Raw genomic sequence first — 19,997 nt, 5'->3', positions numbered from 1 at the left:
AAGTAAGATGGACTCCATCTCTGTGAAAAATGTAATTACTACGAAACATACTATTTTCGGCCATGCACCCAACACTCTAGGCCCTGGCCACAACCACTGCAGCATATCACACCCTTAGATCACACCTATAGAATCAAACATTTTAACTATGCCATATGGGCATTTTTAATGTCCGCGGACACCATGCGTGTCCTAAGATTAGTTTTATTTTGCTTGCGTACAGCACAGACAGGTATAGTGTCCTTAGGGCACCTCCATTTTGTTTAATTACGGACATCCTGGACACTGCGCGTGTTCTTAGAACAATTTCAACTTGCCTGCGGACAGTACGTACAGGAATAGTGTTCTTAGGACACCTCCATTTTGGTTAATTACGGACATCCCGGACACTGCGTGTGTTCTTAGAACAGTTTCAACTTGCCTGCGGACAGTATGGACAGGAATAGTGTCCTTAGGACACCTCCATTTTGGTTAATTACGGACATCCCGTACGCAGAATGTGTTCTAAGAACAGTTTCATTTTGCTTGCGTACAGGACAGACAGGTATAGTGTCCTTAGGACACCCCCATTTTGACTAATTACGGACATCCCGGACAGCACGGCTGTCCACAGACAAGACAAACACAACTGGGGTGCCTGTCACCTAAATAAATACAGCATTTGTCCCATCTCTTACTCCCCCACCGTCCCCAAACACTCTTACACACCAACACACTTGCCAAAGTTATATTTCTCACCCATTTGTCACTGCGCTTTCCATGGATGTCCGTGGATCCAAGATGGCTGGCGCATCAAATCAATCTGACACACTTCACGCTCTTCATCATCCAATCAGCGAACACGTCACATGTCTGTGGACATGACGCGAGCCGATTATTCAACCGGTTTCCTGTCCGCGGAGAGAACAGGGAATGTGTTCGCGGAGCGGACATAGATATCACTAATATTTTGTGACCTACTTTTTGATTGTTTTAAAAAAACTACTCGACGGATTTTCACCAAATTTAGAAAAGCACGCTTTCAGGACCACCCCGCTGCTCCTGACGCAAATTTGGTGAAAATATGTCCAGCGGTTTGGGCTGTAGGCGTGAGCAAAGTTTTTTCCCCATTCAGTCTATGGAAAAAAAGAAGTTTTGGGACCCCCCTATAACTTTGCCACCCCTGGACCAAACCTCACCAAACTTTGCTTGCAAAAATTCAGAGTGGGCCATAAACTTTTTTTGCAAAGTTTGGTGAGGATTCGTCCAGAGGGAGCAAAGTTATACGCTGCCCAAAAAGTGCTCTTCCTATAGGATTAGAAACTTAACCATAACTACACAGCCACTATCGTGGCTGTGTAATATAACTTACAAAAACGTAAAAGGCTTTCCACACCATTCTCTGTGAGTCAAATGAATCAAAGTTCTTATTAGAGAATATAATTATGTCTACCTGTACCGAATGAAAAAAGTCTACCTATTATTTAAATCTCCAGCCCCTACTGGTAAATCAGATCAATTGAACTCCAACTTCGTTCTTCACAAGGGCATGATCAAAGAAGTTCAGAGCGGACATTGCCCAAAACATGACCCATGAATAATCACCTAAAATATAAGCAATGAATCAAACCTTGAGCAGAGTCACATACTGAAGAGTAATAAGAGAATCTGTGAGAGTCAGGATGACCTTCCCAACAGACATCAATCAAGCCCCACAATACTACCTGTTCAAATCCACATTGCTTGTGACTGAGGACTGTGGGAACAATAATATATGCCAGTGGCATAGTTTTGACTTACATTAAAATCAATTTGGGTGATAGTTGTTACACCATTTTCTCTTGGTATTTGGCATCGAGGTATATTGACCACCTGATTAAACCATATTTCAAGATTTTATCAGTTTGATTGTTTAAATATTTCATAGGAGCCAACTTACCATCAACCTCAGTATGTCTTGTATTTAGTAACTGGCAGAAATAATTGGAGTCTAAGGCTCCCACTCTAATAGGTGATTGGACCAAGTTGTAACTGAGTACTGCCTCTTTTGTGACTTGTTTGCACAGGCAAATGTTTATGCTTTATTTCTCTGGTCACTTGTGTGGGAATTATTTGCCCAGATTGACAACAAATTGGACTCTACAGTTGTCTTACCATGGGGTCTGAAAGAGTTTTGAGATATTGGTGGCAGGAATGGAAGAACAGATCTGGTCATCCATGTGTTCTGCTTTGTGTGCACTGTGTAAGATGAATGCATTGAGTCCTAGGTCCGCCAGTGATTCAAGGAGGTGCAATGTTTGGTGGGCAGTTCAGTTATCACAAGAGTAGTTTAAGACACCCATTAATACCAAGTATGGATTAGTAACAAATATATCCACCAGCGCTTCCGATAGAATATCCATTAAATCTTTTTTGAGCTTGATGGGAAATACACTATAAATTATAACTAAGATCCTTAGAAGGAGAAATTTTAAGTAGTAGTGATTAAGAGAAATGAAGCACAGTACAGATTAATTTACTGACCTTCATTCACATCATGATAATAAAAAAAAATGGCCACACAGCCACCATAGTGATTTGTGCAGGACTGTGAGAAAATCGTGTAATTATTGGGAACAAGGTTAATAATGGCAGTGACATTGACATCTGAAAGCCAAGTACCGGTGGGACACACAATTTCAAACATATTATACTACCAAATTATGACTCACAAAGCAATTTTGCAACCACATAGCAAGCATTGATTAAGAGGCTATTCAAATGTACTACATCTGAGACTGTATTTGCCTTTGACATGGATAAGTGTGATTGGGTGCAATCATTCTTTCAAAGAATAGCGATTTACTCAATGGAGTAGAATGATATCGATTTTCTATTTTTAGAATGTTAACAGTAGCCTAGATCTTCAAATACTCAGAAGGGAAACGCTGACAATTGCTCTTAATGGAAGAATTAAAAGCTGTAAGATTATCAGCAGCATTACTGGCCTTCAAACGTTTCTGGGCGCAGATGGGAACAGGCGAGCTTTCCCTTGGTGTTCCGCTGGCACAGCCTGCAGTGCACATCCAATGCATGCTAGCGTGGAGTACAACTTCTGTCTGTGCTGACACAAAGAAAGGACTAAAATGAAAGCAGAATTCTAAGTGCAGTGCAACAACATGTGTTTTCAAGCAGATCACACAATGTGAATGAGTTTGCCTCTGAATAACATGGTTGTGTTCCAAATGTGTATGAAATAAAGACATACATATGCGCATTTCATCCTCAAAGAGAATCAAAAATTCATTAAGCAAATGTATTTTTGAAAAAAGCTGTCTAAATAACGGGATCGTATTACATGTGTTGACAAACAGGACGTACAGATTGAAAGAGTGACATGACACACTGTTTTTATCTGCTCGGTGGTAGGGGGATCCTAAGGCTCAGTGCCAACACAAATAAGGGACTACATTGAAAACAGAGTTCTGCAGTTAATATAGTGTAATATTTTTCATTTTCAAGGAGCCCACATAATCTCAAATATGTCAGCAATGAATAAAGTGTCTGTGTTCCCAATGTGTGCAAAATAAAAAAGAAGTACACATTTCAGCCACAAGAAAAACCACAAATTCATTAAGAAAATTAATGAAAAATGTGTCCAAATCTAAGGCCAACATCAAATGTGTCCACAAACTGGCTTAGACTGATTGAAAGTGAGTCTGCTCCCTGCTGGCTTGGAGTGTGTTTTTAACTGTTTGGTGGTGGGGGACAAGAGATCAGTGCTGGCATAAATCAAGAACTAAAATGAAAGCAGGGTCCTAAACAGAGTGCACATATTTGTTTACAAGGAGTCCACACAATCAGAATGAGCAAAAAGCTGAAATAAAAGTGCGTGTGCCAAATGTGCGTGAAATAAAGATATCAACGTTCACCTTACAGCCTTAAATAAAAGTGCACATTCATTAAGAACATTCATTAAAAATCTTACCAAATTACTGGCTAATATCAAATGCGCTCTCAAACTTGCATAAAATACACACTGACCGAAATCCCTCTTCTCCCTAGTCAGCCTTAAGCTCATAACATAGCCCCCAAAAATTCAGAACCTTAGCAATGATAGGGTAGGGAGGAGCACCTGGGACAGAAGTTGGGCACAGCTATCAATGGGCCACTCCAAAACAAAGAGTAAGAGCTGTTGCTTTACAAAGATTTTCTGAAGCATATTTTCAGAAAACAAAGCTTTATTAGTGGTGACAAAAGGATTTTAACAGCATCCTCATGTTTTGCCAAGAAGGGGGACTTGGCATTTGTACAATCCTCCAGGTCAGATATCTATTTGCATCTTAATGTGTACTTGTATCTATTTTGCACACATTGGTAACACAGACACTTTATTCATAGCTGAAATATTTGAGATTATGTGGGCGCCTTGAAAATGAAAAAATATTACACTATGTTAACTGGAGAACTCTGTTTTCAATGTAGTCCGTTATTTGTGTTGGCAGTGAGCCTTATGTTCCCCCTACCACCGAACAAATAAAAACAGCATGTCATGTCACTCTTTTAATCTCTGCCAACAGGGATCTATGTTTCGCAAGATTCATCTTCATCAAGTCTAACTTACAAAGACAACAAATCCAGTTTAGACCTCAGTGCCTCAATTCCTAACTTTAGGTCAGTACACATACCTAAGATCTATTCCATCAGCCCCAAAGGAGTGACTCAGTATGAGAAGTGACTGTGAAGGCAATTCCTGTGGCAAAATATTTTGTCGAAGGTGAATTGAGCCTGTTTGCCACGTTTCCCCATAGCAGAACCCAATATACCATACACCTCCTGGGCACCTAGTAAAGGGCAATCATAAAATGATTGCAGACAAGCAACCCACTAGTTTCTGAAAATAGGTCACAGTGAGTGTCCAGAGGGCTATATCACATGGGGAGGATGATGAAGCCAGCATGTGAGCAGGCAATAGAGCAGAGCAGAAGTTGACCAAGAGAGCAGTGACTGTTCTAGATAGTATCAAAGCAGACCTCCTCATTAGTTCACCAGGCACCAATATGTATATCGACTAGTGGGGTAACAGCCAACTGATCCACAAAGCCCAAAGGTTCCCAAAACAGTGGATGCTTCGCCAATGCTCTAGACTCAATCCACCCACTCCCACAACCTTCAAAGTACCCTTCACACAAAGTAGGTTCCTCAGTTCATCAGTTTACAGCCCAAAGCCCCAGGCAGCAACAGGATTCCAAGTTGAGACCGCCGAATTAAAGAAATGTTAATGGGAGACTTCAGAGCCTGCAGGTCCTTTCAGACTAAATGGGCAGGCAGCACAGCTGTGTAGCAAGGAGATGGATGAGGAAATATCTCAGGGTGTGATCCCAGCAACTGTTGCAGGTGGACTGGCATCATGCAGGCTTACTGTCAGTATCTGAAGCTAGGAGGCCACTGCAATGCAGCATTGCTTATGGTTAGAGATGAACGTTTGGCAGGAAGTTATTTCAGCATGCCCTTCTCGAGAGCCATGCACCATTGCCCTATTCTTCTGATAAATGCAGAAAGGTGGAGTGTAAGCTCAATGGTAATGTAGTATTAAAGATGGTGAATGCAGAGTTTAACAGTTCATTCTCAGTGCATCACCATCTAGCAGGTGCCCTCTAGCACTCTCTATTTAGTCATCTTTAAGAAAGATTTATAAAGTGCAGCAACTCCCTGCACTTAAAATAACTTTCTCTGTTTAGACAGTGTGGCTGTGTAGGTTCCAAGGAGAATGTTAATCATAACACTTAGGTTGCTTTCTGACAGTCATCACTTAATGATGGAAAGTATGTCAATCATCAGTGCCAGAAGCCATTTGAAGTTGTGCTCATTCAATGAATCACATATCCTGACACCTGATTCATGGTGGTGATTCACAGGTTCCTAATACAGCAGTGGAATCATCCCCATATGAAAGCCAGGACCTTGCCTATCTATTGGCTATCACAAAACAGTCATTCTTTCTGTATGCCTTCAATAGTTGGCCAGATGTTGCTCAAAAGAAATGTTCAGAAGGAGTAATCTATCACCTAGGCTAGAGAGGTTTCTTCTTACTAGTTGGCAACCACACTTATGCTCCTGGACCTGGTCTTCATTTGATCTTTCCAAATCGCTACAATACAGATATCGGACTACGAACCCACACCCCGTTAAGACTACATCCTAGTTCACTTTGCACTAACTTTCCAGTTTCACATACAACCTTCACAAGTAGCTCCCTAAAGCAGATTCTAATGGGCTAGAAAAACAATGTAATTCAGAAAGTTGCCTTACTTGAGCTGTTGTGGGCAATATCATATCCCCCAGTTGCTCAACGGAAGTAGCAGAGTGAATAATAGCAGCTACAACTAGTGTTCTGAAGGTGGTTGCTAAACTTAAGCAAAAACAAATGTGAAGCGTTCACACTGCCACATGACAAGTGGCTCCTTGAAGATCTTAGCTGTATGGGGCAGGCATGGGTAGAACCTTTTAAAGATGGAAACAGTGTTGCTTACCAGATGGATTTAGGTTATAAACTGAAAAAACCTCACAGCTGAGGGACAATTTTCAGACATGCATTGAGTCAGGTGGTAACTTATTAAAATACATTTTGGACATCTAAGAGGAAATGGCTATAAATTTGGAAAATCCAAGATATGACTAAGCAATGAACTTTAATAGGTTCTTTCATATCCATGTCTCCTGAACCACCAACTTTGATCATTTCTCCAAGGTATAAAAGGATCCAAACACCATGATTATGAATTGGAAAATGTAATGCTAATAAAACCAACTTGGACATCCCCAGCACAGATCAGATGATCTCCATTCTTTGTTTAGTAAAACGTGTCAGAGACCCTGCTAATAAACAACTCTCTATATACTGCAATGGCAATAACATTTGTAGTGACTTGCAATCTAGATGTGGACAATGTCATGGAATAGAAACAGCACTCATGAACAAAAGGGAAGCATTGCTCAACACCAATCACCAGGTCTTCTGAAACTTCTTTACCTATCAGCAGCTTTTCATATCTTTAACTTCAACATTAACACTCACAGGCTTGGAGCACCCTGCATATTTAGGTGCATTTCCTTGAAATTGTTTAAGTCTTTCCGTCTGACTACAATCAGCAGATCCATGTTCCTCTCCAAGTCCTCTGAGGTGAAATGTGGAATACCCCAAAGTTGGAACATAATACAAAGATTTTCATAAGTGTGTTCAAGGATGCTGCTGGCTATCAACACATATCAGATTATTTAATTGCAGACCAGCATGGTATGTAGGTGAATGGTCTTCACCTCAGTGGCTCAAAAACAGTTCAGACAATTCTGAGAAAATGCCCCAACATTTTTGCTGCTTAACTGACATCTATCTTCCCACCCCAGTGAACTATTACTCTGTTTCCATCCGTCCCTATTATTCAAAGGTCGTTGAGCAGTTGTTCTTCGAATGGATCACTAAGTACCTTGAGGATAATAGCCATGGAGACCCACAACAGTCTGGCTTCCATCGTAAACACTCCACTATGACTGTACTAATGCTCGCCACTGCAAACACTCTTCTATACTCATCCTGTCAAACCTCGCTGGCACTTTGGACATTGTTGACCACGTCTCTCTCTCCTCAATCCCCATCTTTTGCAAATTTGCTTGTGTCTGTATCGTTTCCTACCTAGAAGGTTGCAGATTTAAAATATCATGATAATTGCAAACCTCTACCCCTACACCTCTCCCTATCAGAGTCCTCCAAAGTCCTTCCATCCACTATCTTCATTATCTATATCTGTGCCCTACAAAGACTTTTACCATCCTTTGGTTTCACTAGCACCTCCTTGTGGCAGCAGTCAAATATTGTCCTCCTTTCCCTCTTTCACCTCAGTCATTTCATAACAGATTACCATCATTCTCATTGCATAACAACACTGTATGGATCTCTGGTGCCCCATATTGATCTCTTCATAAATGAAAGCTATCTTTCTCCCCGGTTCCAATTTCATCCCTACCTTCCACACCCTTATCGCCTTTCTGCCTCGCTTCGCCCTTGCCCACTCTATATTTTAAATCAGTAATCGCTCAATAGCCATGGTGTTCGGCATTGAGGGTGAAATTAGAGGGTGGTCTCAACATTTTAAATGGTTTATAACGTTATTGCTGTTTGACAAATCTGCACAAAAGATGTCAGAAAGATTATAGATCCAACCTTGAATGTTTGTGAAAAGTCTCAATGGATTCTGTCAAGTGTGGGCTAAATTCAACACCTATTTTGTGTACGTACATTTTGACACTTTTCAAAAAATAAATGATGGATGGATTTGCAGCAAATTCATGCAAGGAGCATTGGCAAGGACCTGCAAGCAAGGTTTTGAAAATGTGTCCGTGTTTTATTTTTTGAAAAGTGTTATAACGTAGGTTACAAAGAATAGTGATATACCTTTAGTGACTGAGGTATAGCCTCTGGCCATGGGCAGATTATCCAGGTCATGGACAGAGTCCATGGCCCGTATGATCTGGCTACTGGCCATGACCACAAGGAAATGGCAATGGGGTTAATGTGGGCAGGGCCACCAGGGACCGGCTATATGGTCACGTTTTAAGAAATTGGGATAGGTTTTATTGGAAAAAAAATATCTGCTTGTGGCTACAGCCCAATGTTCCTGGCAGGATTGCAGCAAACATTCACGAGTAGCATTCAAGACATTGGGCCTCATTACAAGTCACCCGGTATGGAAATAACGGTGGCGGTAAACCCGCCGCTGCCGTTGTTGCCATACCGGGTGATCTCGAGTTCTGCAGGCGGAGGTGTCATGCCCACCAGGTCTGACCTGGCAGGTTTAACACCGCCTGCCTGCAGACGGACGTGGAAACAACGGCACCATCACAAGATGGTGTCGGTGTTTCCATGTTCCCCATTCCCATTGAGTCCTATGGGACTCAATGGGAATGGGGATTTACTGAATTCCGCCTCCGGAATTCCCGGGTCACCAGGGTTGTAATGCCCTGGTAATTTCCGAGAATCACGGAGGCAGAATGGTAATACGAGTCCGCCGGTAACTGAGCCGGAAAAACCGGCAGGTTACCGCCAGACTCGTAATGAGGCCCAATGTTTTGCAAATCTGCCCTTTGTTTTATTTTTTCTAAAGTGTCAAAATGTAAGTTCACAAAATTGTGATATAACTTTGGTGCCTGGGTAATCGGCTTGACCCTGAGCAAGGGCTAATGGGTACTCTAATTTACTTATTGGGGGATGCGGCATGGCCAAAGCCCTAGGTTTGAATGGGAAACATATTCTGTTTGCGGCTATAGCCTGAAGTGCTGGACTGTATTACAACAAACCTGAGCAAGGAGCATCAGTAAGGGCCTGAAAGCATACTTTTGCAAATCTCTCCTGTGTTTTATTGTTCCAAAGTGTCAAAATGTAAGTGCAAAAAATAGTGTTATAACTTTGGTACATGGACAGTGGGCCTGGTCCTTGGCATGGATAAATGCCTTTTCTCATTTACTTATTGGGACATGCAGCATGACCAAATCCCTAGGTTAAAAAGGGACAAACAATTCTGCTTGTGGCTGCAGCCTGAAATGCTGGACGGGATTTCAGAAAACTTGCAAGGATCTGAAAGCATGTTTTTGCAAATTTGCCCTGTATTTTACTTTTTTCTGAAAGTGTCAAAAAGTAATTACAAAAAAATTGTGATGTAACTTTGTTGACTGGGCAGTGGGCATGGCCCCCGGCAAGGACAAATGTCTACTCGTATTTACCTATTGGGGAGTGTAGCATGTCCAAAGCCCATGCCCCATTGATTGTGGAGATTGCCCGTGGCTTCAAGCCATGAGCACTGGCCATTGGTCACATTATTATATTGGACACTGAACTAGGATGCAGGGTAGATGCAGTGGATAAGGGGGGTGGTTTTGAGCCTCATGCCCTAGGCAATTTAACCATGACTTGCATCCCCAGCATGCGCTGCTGATAATGACTCACATCATTATGTGTGTCAAAAAAATTGGTTTGTTAAATCAGGTTTATAGTTTGTTCATATATATTAAAGAGGAATTTTTAATAACGTATATATAGTGATGTAACATCATGAAACATTTTCAAACATAAAAACCTATGAAATTCACAAAAACAGTTTGTTAAAGGAATGTTATGGTTATGTTGCACTAATAACAACCTATGAAATCCTGCGAAAATACTTTGCTAAATGGACGTTATGGTTAAATTGCACCAATAAAAACCTATGACATTCAGTGAATAAATGTTGTTAAAGAGACATTATGGTTACAAGTAAAACCAAAAAAAAACCATACATTCGCAAGTTATCAAAAGCTAAGCAACCATAACTTGCGTCACCACTGTGGAGTAATAAGACTAACACCCAGGACATCAAAAATGACATCACTGATGACATCACATATGAAATTAATTTTAATGAAAATTCCCAACAAGGAGTTGTGTTTATAATGTTGGTAACAAGAGGTCAAGGGTGATCGGGAGACCTATCATGAACTACTGAATGTATTAAAGAATGTACTCATCACAACAAAACATTATATTGGAGTGTTGTTAATAAAGGAACCTAATCATACATACAAACAGGCAATGGCTGCAGCATGCACCACAGAAGTACAATATTTTTCATCTGGAAATTTTGGATAGTAAAATTATGAATGCTACCTTATCAGAGTTTTGAGTAATGTTAAACATGGAATAAATATCTAACAATTCAAGACTTACTACATACTTGTGTTAGTACAAACAATACATATGAAGACCCACACTGCATACAAATCAGAGGCACATACAGGGAAACTAAAGTAAGGAAGAAAGAGACAACATCACCAAAAAATGACAATAGCCTTAAAGTTCATCTACATTTATACACATTAATTGTGTGCTAGAGCACTGCTTATTGTCCCGTGTATGAGCACCATGAGCTGAGACCAAACCCTAAGGAAAGTACTTTAAGGACATATGACGAGAGAGAGGTCTAGATATATAGCACCTTTTGAATTCTCATATTCTTACTGTCAATAAACAAAAATGTAGATGGTTACCAAATCTGACCCTTATGCTCCCCACACGACTCTCAACATGAAGGCAGAGAAACAACCGATGTGCCTCTCTTTTAGGCCCATCACACAAACTTCGATGTATCACAGGTGTGAGAAGCGTTATTCTCTCAGACAACCATTCAGACCACACCCAATTGATGATTTGGACGACATGGAAATGACAGTGATCGAGCAATTCAACTAAATGCAAAACCAGACATTAATAATGTCATCACTGACATCACGATGTATCCGCATTATACATGAAGTACATATTCATCCATTCATGAAGTTACAAGAACATGCACTAGTTTATTGCAATTAGGCACAGAACACATACTTCTGACCCACTTTGGTAGAGGACGGATACACATACATATCTTTATACTCATATCTTTCGCCAAAGCTGAACCCACAAGATGCAAAGAATTCATATATTTAGCTTGCACATGCTTGACTGCTACTAACATAGAAAAGCCATACGGAATGACATGGAAGCTGTAGGCCCCTGGAATGGGTAGCAAAGGAGGGACAGGCTTTGAGTACATGGAAAAGCTGACATGATCACCACTCGGCCAAGGACAAGTGGAGATGGAAAGTTCCAGTTACCAAGACAAATAGCCACCAGCAGAAAATCAGGCTAAAAGCCTCATAATTACAAGCAGGAAAGCTTTACTGTGTGGTCTCCACACACGTGACCCAGCTGAACAGTGCAATGCCCATTCAACCAAGGTAGACGTAGAGGACTGTTCCCACCGAACCAGAGGAGAAGAAGCTACAAGTGTTGCCCACAAGCTGCTAACTGAATGCACTATCCCAGGCTTAGGTGATCAGAGATGGCAACATTAGGGATCACTTTGTACATCCATGTTCATTCCCATTGCCTTGAAAGCTACACTCAGACTGGTAACTGTCCAGGGTCCCAGGTGTGTAAGGACACATTCTGTCCAATCCAGGTTCACCTTTTACGTGGGGAAATCATTTGTTGCAAGGGCCAATGGTCTCTCTGTGACCATGCAACATTGTAGATTGATACTAGTAGAGGTGGTCCTAGGAGGAGTCACTAGATATGGATATACAATTGTAGAACTAACACATATATATTCTGTATGTAGCCTATCCACACTCACCAAAGTAAATGTGTCATATGTTTTTGGGAGTAAACCTGTATTTGTGACGTCACACCAGGATAAAATCGGGTGGCACATGCTTAGAAGACAAGAGCTCTGGAGGATACTTGTTTTTCTGGTGCAATCCCTATCATCTTATTTGCTGATAATAGACAGTAGCATTGCCCCATGGCTGAGTCATCCGTTCATGTGGCAGGGAGTCTTTGACTCCAAGTGTTCTCTGCTGATAATTGGGGTGACTGCTAGAGAGCCCTGGCTACACCTATACAAAAACACGTGGCCTAGAAATGCCAGTGAACAAAAACAAATGGCCTAGATATGTGATGTCACCAGTGATGCCATCAATCACAATTGTGATGTCATCTTTGTTGTCCTGGGTGTTAGTCTTAGCAGGGCACGGTGATGGCATGGATTATGCTTGCTAGCTTACCATAACTAGCACATTTCTTCACTTGTAACCGTAACATCCCTTTAACTATGTTTTTTCACTGAATATATATACATATGGCCTTCGGCTATGCACACTCTAAAATTTCTCAACATTACCTAGCCACTAGCTATGTCCTTCCGCCGTGACCAGTGACAACGCCTTTCGGCCATGACCACTGTATATTTTACAACACTTTCTTTATATTTTGTTTAATGTTATACAGTTATATAAATAATTTTTAACATATTCAACTACAACAAGAAAAAAAAGTATAAAATATCTAATAGTTATTATACTTCTTTGATAATACTTTTAAAATTACAGGTATATTAAATACAGTTTTTACAATTCATTCTAAAAATAAGATGAAGTTTCATAAATGTTTAAAACCCTACAAAAGGAAGTATCAAATCATTCTTTTCCATTTCCAAAATGCTAAAATAATAAGGGGTCTATCTGTCACAGATTGGCCGGTATCCTTGCAGTAATTGCACCGGAATACCGCCAAACTCAATTTGCGTTACCGCTACTCGCTCCGGCACAATTTGCACCGGATCACAAGCAGTGGTAAGGTGGTAAATAACCATTACCCATTGGGTCAATTGGACCCAATGGGAATTGGGGGCACTATTATTGCTGGCGCAAATTGAGCCGGCGCTAATAGCGCCACTGATGCTGTTTATTCCACTGATGTGTTTGCCACATGCAATGCAGGTTACTTTCCTCTTACCCATTACACTCTCTACAAGGAGGGCTTCTCTCCTGACACCTTTGTGTTCCCACTAGCACACCATTTAACTGCTGGTAATGTATTTTATTCAAGTATCCCTCTTTAAGACAGTTTGCCCTTTTTTCAACAATTGGCCCTTTTGGCTTAGGAAATGCTGGTTGCCATCTTCCCTTTCAGATAGTCTCGGTCTTGGTAGACTATTAGGGAAACGGTAATCCCCTTCTACTTCTAATTGCCATTATTTGGCTTAGGCAATACTGGTTGTTATCTTGCTCATTCACTGCTTCGTCTTTACTTTGCAATGATATGATTTGGTATTTATTAAGCATTGTATATAAGTGTTTCTAGGCACCACAAGACAGGGAGTGGAGAAAGAGGGAAGACATGAACAACGATCCTACTAGGCCCTGTGCTATTCGGACTGTACAAGTGAAACAACGAGAAGTGCAGGGGTAAGGGAGATTGGGTGAAGTACCTGGGAGAGGGAAGAGGGAAGGGGAAAAGTGCTGTCAGGGCAACATGGCTCTGAGTAAGTGCAACCGGGTCAGTGCAGCTCTATGAAGTGCAAGGAGACAGGGGAGTTGCAGTTACAGCCCCTAAATGTGAGGTAGGCCAGGAGGCAGTGCAAGAATGACTGGTCATGGAGGAGCCCGGTACTCAGTGAGACTCTGAGGGTACCAAGCAACCAGTTAGGGCAGCAGACAAGTAGGTCAGCAGAGTGAGAGAGGGAAAGCGGGAGCAGGGGTCCCAATGAGAAGGATCTCAGGCTTACTGGCATTAAGGCAGAGATAGTTGGAGGCGCACCATTCCTGAATCACTGATAGACAGTCGGGAATGAGCGAGAGAGGGGAGGAGGCTGATGGGAGCCTGAAGGAGAGCTGAGTGTCATCCGCATAACACTGAAAGTTTGAGGGGAAGGTAGACATAAGGTGGGCCAAAGGGGCCAAGTAGACATTGAAGAGCAAGGGCGTGAGTTTAGAGCCCTGGGGAACACCACATGTGGAGAGAGAGGCGGTGGAGAGAAAGGACCCAAGTTGGACATGGGCGGGTCGGTCCAGGAGGAAGAAGGTTATCCACGCCAGGGCCTGTTCAGTGATGCCGAGGGTCTCACACAGACGATTGATCAGGATGGTGTAATTGACTGTGTCAAAGACCACAGAAAGATCTAAGAGGATTAGGACTAAAGGAAGGCTAGAACCAGGATGAGTGAGCAGATCTTCACTGGTGTTCAGGAGAGCAGTTTCTGTGCCTCTGACTGATCTGAAGCAAGACCGATGGTCATGGAGACAACAAACAGATTCGGTGAGAGTAAGCTCTGGGATGGCAAGCTTTTCCATGAGTTTTTCCAGGAAAGGAGTGATAGAGATTGGGCGGTAGTTTGACAGACTGGAAGGATCATCAGAAGGCTTTTTCAGGAAGGGGTGTACAAAGGAGTGCTTGAGGGGAGAGGAGAACGTTACAGTGGCAAAAGAGTGATTGCATACATTTGCGAGGGAGTCAATGTGGTCTTTGATGGTTCTGGAGGAGCAGGGGAGCACCTGTTTTGATGACACCTTCATAGATTTGACTTGTCTAGAAACATTGTCAGGTGTGGTAGGAGAGAAAGAGGAGAAAGGAGGAGGAGAGGGAGAAGTGGCCAGAGGGGGACTGAGAGAGGTAGAGAGAGAAGAAGAGGAAAGAGAGAACAGGATGTCCTGAGTTTAAGAGGTAAAGTGAGAAGCCAGAGCTGTGCAGAGGGAACAGGAGAGGTGGAGACTGCAGAAGGATTGGCCAGCGAGGAAACAGGAGAGCTGGAGACTGCAGAAGGATTGGCCAGCTCCTTGCATATTTTAAAAGTACCATTTAACTGCTGGTAATGTCCTTTATTCAAGTTTGTCTCTTGAAGACAGCTCTTTCCCCTTTTATCTACAATTGCCCCTCTTTGGCTTATTCAGTGCTGGTTGTTATCTTCCCTTCCAGATAGTCTTTGTCTTGGCAGATTATTAGGGAAATGGTATCCTTCGTATGGGCATTCTTTGGCTTAGGCAATACTAGATATCTTGCTCATATATTGCCTCCTCTTTGCTTTGGCAATGATGGTCACAATATTGATGCAATATTGCCCTTCTTTACTTTGGCAATGGTGATTAATGTTTCTGTTCAGTATTGCCCCCTTTGTACTTTGATAATGATCGTTACCAACTTTCCCTTCTCGCTTCCTCTCAATATCATTATCATACTAACATTGCGTTCTTTCATTAGTTTAGCAATCAAAATACTTGCAAACAGCTGGAGGTCTGGTGCGCAGCACCCAAGGGTCCCCTAACAAAGGCCAACTCACTGGTCTCTCCCTGTGAGTCTGCTGAACCTGCTGCGGCTGCTGCTTCTGTTTCTGTTGGTTCCTGAGTTTCCAATAGCTCTGGTCACACTACCACAGTCCGCGCCTTTCGGAAAGGGAGCCTGCCATGCTCCTCACATACTTCGTTGCTCGCCAGCCACCGGAGTAGGGCATATGATAAGGAGAGATTTTCTCTCCCACGGGACAGCCTGTCAAAGCTCTGCTTCCTGCTGCAAGATCACTGCACTTCAGTTCTCCAGCGCCTATGACTGTCACAGGATCACAATCCGTTATAAATTTGGCAGCGGTCCCGGCAGCTTTGCTTGCAACTGTTGCTGGCAACTTCATTTACTGCTTCTAATGGCCTGCACCTAAAGGGGCCTTAAATAATCACAGGTCCTGTTCAGGTGTGGGCCATTAAAACACTAGACAACATGCTGCAGTTCTGTACCTGTGAGCTCCTCTTTCTTGTCCCACTACCTGGAGTATTATGGTACTTGAAGTCCATAATTATCTTGTTCTTCTTTTTATCAAAGGTTTCGATTTTGTAATAGGCCAGTAAGGCTGTGGGATCACAGAGGATGTTAGTTAGAGGCTTCTCTCAATTTTGCTGACCTGAGTCCATTCCCATGTGATCCTCCCGCAGAACACCATACCCAGGGTCTGGATCAGGAAACATCTGCCTTTCCCTGGCCACATGAGAAGGGTCTGAGGCCAGGGTCATTGGGATGATCACCTGATCACCTCTGATTCATCACACAAGTATCAAGATGGTCCAACAGCAATGCCGCTAACACCTTGATATTTGCGCTGAGTGTGGCGATCGGACCATAATTTGTTGGTTCAGATCGGGCTCCTTTTTTAAGAATTGGCACTATATATGCTGTGGACCAAGCCTTAGGAAAACCATGATAAACTATGACATGCTCAAATAACATCATGAGGACCGAGACCTGAATAAAAGGTTAGACAACTTATTGGGACCTGCAGCTCTTGAAATACTAATAGTCAGGATAGTCTTTTCTATGTGCCCTAGGTCCACAAGCAGCTTCCAATATAGATCTTGAAGCTTTTCCCTGCTGTAGTGAAAACCCACTGCTACAGCTGGCAGAGCATATAGTTTCAGTAACTTGATCACCCATACCTGCTCAGAAACCTAATTTGTCTGTCTTGTAGGCTGGGCTTTTTCAAGATCATTCATCATACACCAGAAAGCCTGATTATTTTCAACATGAACTGGAGCATACATTCTCCTTTTTTATGACACATTAAGGCACGTCTACCCCTAAGCCATTTCTTGCAAGCCTGCTTCACCATTTTATTCTGCAAGATAATTTGGGTAATGAAATCCCTCCCATATTTTTTCGAGCTTTAATCTGTGCTCTCATATCTTTTTTTTCCTCTTGCAAGCACAGCATCATAAGCACAGGGATCTTTCTTTGCTGTATCACCATGTCGCACTTTCACGACTACTGCACTACATTTTATCAGGTCTTCAAGGAATCCCCCATAGTTATCAACCATCAAAGTCTCACATTGCCAGTCCCTTGATGTAAGATTTACATAAGCGGCTAAGATTTAATTTACATAAGATATCGTAATTAAATTCCATGACACTATATTTCCTGAACTGTTAACCCTTAAGCCAACAGATTTATAATAGTAATTTTTTTCCAATATCAATTTCTATAGACATTGTACAATGGTCACTAAATCCATTAGGAACTACATACAATGGGCCTCATTACGAGGTAGGCGGTAGCCATGGTGCACTTAGCACCATGGCTACCCCCTTACCGCATCCCGGGTCCGGGTTGTCGGAATAGGGACTTACCGGGTCATTCCGACCTTGGAGGACCCGGTAAGTCCCCATTCCGAGAACCATTCCCCATTCCCATTCGAGCCCCCATAGGGCTCAATGGGAATGGGGATGTAGCTAATAACGGGCCCGCTAATAGCGGGCCCGTTATTAGCTCCCTGGTCCCTTAGCGGCTCCCGCTATGGGCGCCTGCTAAAACCAGGCGCCCATAGCGGGACCCACTAAGGGACCTCGGAATAGGGCGGTAAGGGTTTACCGGCACCGGTCTCCTTACCGGTGCCCGTTAACCCTTTCCACCCACCTCGTGATGAGGCCCAATGATTTGCATTTTCCCAGAAGTCCTTTCCCCCCAAAAATATAATCAATTGTTGAGTGTAATGTCCCATTAGACCAGGTGAAATTATTCGGATCACCACTCGGAATAGGACCCTTCATCATGGACAGACCTAAGCCCGTCAGGCCCTTGAACCATGTATAACCATACTGTTGTTTCCCGGTCTTTGGAGAAATACTTTTGGACTCAGGGACGTGATGTATACATGATGCATTTAATTCACCCAAGAGAATAATATGGCCACCCAAATATCTATCACACCAAGCATTCACAAATAGTATGATGGCATCAATGCACAGATCCAGTAAACACATGCCAATATGCTAGTACACGTTCACCCTCTATTCCTCTGTAGTTGGTGAGCTGGTGCAGGTGAATCTAGGTCACCTGGCCAAAGCCCCACTCAACTTCTTTGCCCTGCCTCTTCCTTTCTGAACTTAACTCTTTGATCAAGGGCCTCTCATGACAGGGCATCCAAATTGAAAGGCAGACAAAGAAAAGGGCAAAAACCTGTTTGGACCTGTTTGGACCGGGAGGAACCAGTGCCCAACCCCTGTTCAGACTACAGCTAAACACACACCGACATGTGTTTCTTCCATCCGTCCACACAGGCCATCGTCACCATCATCAGTCAATGTCAACATCAATGACATCACCCCTCCTCTAAGGCATGTACTCTGCAATGCAACAAACTCACCCATATCAGCCCCAAGTCCATCGGCACCCCCTCACCATCCGCAACATGAAGTTGATGCTTGCCAACGTCTGCTAAGCTATCACCCATGCAACAGACATTGCTGACTTCATCACCACACACGACCTTGATGACATATTCATTACTTAGACCTGGATGATACCAAGCTCCACCCACATCCTAGACGTCCTTGTCCCAACAGCTAAAGCATCCAACACAGAGACCGACTGAACAAGACAGACGGAGGCTTTGCAGCTGTCCACAAAACCTCGTGGTCCTACACCAGACTTAATGTCGACAGCATTGACTCCTTTGAAGTCTTCTCCTGACACTTCCCACTCTCCCAAACGGACACAGTCACCTTCCATCTCATGTACAGACCACCCAAACCCAACACTGCCTTCATCAGAGACTTCCCCGACCTGGTCACCACCATGTCTGTCAAGCATGTCAGCAAAACTTTCCTAGGCAACTTCAACCTCTCAGACAACATGGCCATCAAATGGATGAAGGAAGCTCTTCACTGAAACAACGCACCTGCAAACTGAAGCCATCAGCAGCCTGGTACACAAAGGAACTCGACCTCAGCAAAAGAGTAAACAGGAACCAAGACAAAACCTGGTGCTATGCCAGGACCGCATCCAACCTGGTGCTACTCAAGGAACTTAGATCAAGCCGCCGACAACTCATCAACACAGCAGAAGCATCCTATCAGAACACCATAACAGAAGCTGACAACAAAAGCAGAGCCCTCTTCAAAGCGGTCAAGCATGGCATCAGCCCGCTACCCACCCCTGCCATACCACACTCCATCGAAAAATCCACTGCCATCAACACATTGTTCATCAAAAAAATCAGCAAGATTCACCTGCACATATTTATTTTATTTATTTATTGAATATTCATAAGGTGCACTATATAGCAAAAAAGTGTTTCCAGGCACATAGACACCAGCTCTGCATCCACAGACCCAACTCACTTCCCTCGTCGCAAAATCTCTACACCTAGGACAACATTCAAGATACTCTTTACAGAGGACCTGGTAGAAACCCGGCCACCCTCAAAGCCACATCATATACAGAGGACATCCTCCGAGCATCCATCCTCAAATTCGACAACAGAAAACTCCTTGCTGAAGCTCTCCTTCCCTACCTGGAAATCATCAACAGCTCCTTAACTCAAGGTACCTTCCCATCGACCCTAAACATTGGACAAATCCTCCCTCTACTAAAGAAACCCACTCTGGATCCCAGCAACCTAGGTTATTATTGCCCCACCCCCCATAATCCCTTCCTAGTTAACTTCATCGAAAAAGTGGTAGCCACACAATTGCAGCAATGCATCAACACAAACAATCTCCTCCAAACCTACCAATCTGGGTTTCAACCCAGATCCAGCATGAAGACAGCAAGCATACAGGTGTTTACGACGCCCTCAACATCTTTGATGACAGCCACCCCTGCCTCCTCGTTCTACTCAACCTCTCGGCAGGTTTTGATACAGTAGACCATC

The sequence above is a fragment of the Ambystoma mexicanum genome, chromosome 5q (assembly GCF_040938575.1).
Source record: "Ambystoma mexicanum isolate Mex_15411 chromosome 5q, UKY_AmexF1_1, whole genome shotgun sequence".
In the NCBI taxonomy this organism is placed as follows: Eukaryota; Metazoa; Chordata; class Amphibia; order Caudata; family Ambystomatidae; genus Ambystoma; species Ambystoma mexicanum.
This window is presented reverse-complemented; position numbering follows the sequence as displayed.